General features: G+C 33.8%; 1 protein-coding gene across 3 annotated transcripts in view; it reads right to left on the reverse strand.

Moving 5' to 3' along the window:
• The window catches only part of LOC116848021 (melatonin receptor type 1A-A-like), a 276,163-nt gene that overhangs the window by 31,215 nt on the left and 243,528 nt on the right, over nucleotides 1-1,420 (reverse strand). The window lies entirely within an intron of this gene.

Genomic DNA, 1,420 nt, shown 5'->3' on the forward strand with positions numbered 1-1,420 from the left:
AAGAGAGATGCAGAATATTCGGGCGGTTGCGTCAGCTTGTTAGGAAAAGAGATACGAAGAGAGAAGTATCTTATAGAGCGCGTTCTTTTCGGCCGCGGCGCTGTTCATATATTGCCGTATATTTTCAGCGCGATTCAACAATCGCGTGGCCATCTTGATTCTCGATCTTTTTGCATCGAGAAACCGCCGTGGACATATCGATCAACATTGCTCCTCATTTACGCGTCTTTAACCCGTCGAAAGTAAATCTCACGCGGAAATAATTGGGAGTGTCGAAAATAGCGATGTGCGATCGCCGGGGCGTATCGTGAAGATGCCATTTGTAAATAATCTTCTTATTTCTCTTCGCGGTATAAGGTGACCAGATTTCCCAGTCCTGAGTTCGGGACACTTCATAAATGTGTGAAATGGGGGGCGGGGAGAGGGAGGTAAAAAGATCCGAAAATTATTTGAGTCATTGAAAATGATGACAAATCGGTGTCCCGAATAGCACTCGAAAAAATTCAGGACAAAGGATGAAAAATCGGAACTATCCCAAAAAAAAATCGGGACGTCTGGTCACCTTATTTAAACACGTATTTTCTGAACGTGATGAACAGTTTTTGAGATCATATTCATATTCAGCGTTTTATTAAAGAACGACTTTTGATAACAAAAGTGCAAGAAATTTGTTAAAATTTGTAACACTGCGTCAATTATTAGTAAAATGATAGATCACTGCAAAATAATTAGTAAAATGAATTTTTCATTTATTTGGATCAATTAAATAATAAATAATATCAAGTAACTTGGTAATAATTACTAAATACTTTGACTATTATTAAAGTACTTGATTATTTATTAGTATTATTAGTTATTGGTATTTGATAAGTATTTGGTTACTTATATTTATAACCACATAATATGATTAAATATTACTAAACAGTACGATTTTATTTTAAAAATTATTTCATGATTATTTCATGATATCACATAAATTGGTAACGATTACCAAGTCTTAACAACAAATACCAAACTTTGGCAACAAATGTTAAGTCTTTCTAAGATTATTTGTTAATACTTATCAAATTATTGGATTATATTCACCTACACATATGGTTGAAACTATTTCACCAATATATAACTATTATCTAGGCTCAATTACTATTAGCAACCTTTTTTTTCAACGTACATTCGACCTGAACGTTTGTATATTCTGAAAGACCAGTGTATGTTAAATGCACATGGAAACTACTTGAAATCCTCTAAATGGTAGAATACGCACAAAATGCCACTTGTAGAGGACCTCTTAGCAAAGTTAGTAGGTAAATAGAATCGAAAGAGATTGATATAGGCTTCAGAGTGTCAAAGTAGAAATGTTGAAATAGAATATTGAAGTCAAAAGGAAGATTAAAATTTTGACTCGGGTACGCAAGGACAA

This window comes from Odontomachus brunneus, unplaced genomic scaffold, assembly GCF_010583005.1.
Source record: "Odontomachus brunneus isolate Ranch 3 - 2012 unplaced genomic scaffold, Obru_v1 Obru_scaffold_087, whole genome shotgun sequence".
Lineage (NCBI taxonomy): Eukaryota > Metazoa > Arthropoda > Insecta > Hymenoptera > Formicidae > Odontomachus > Odontomachus brunneus.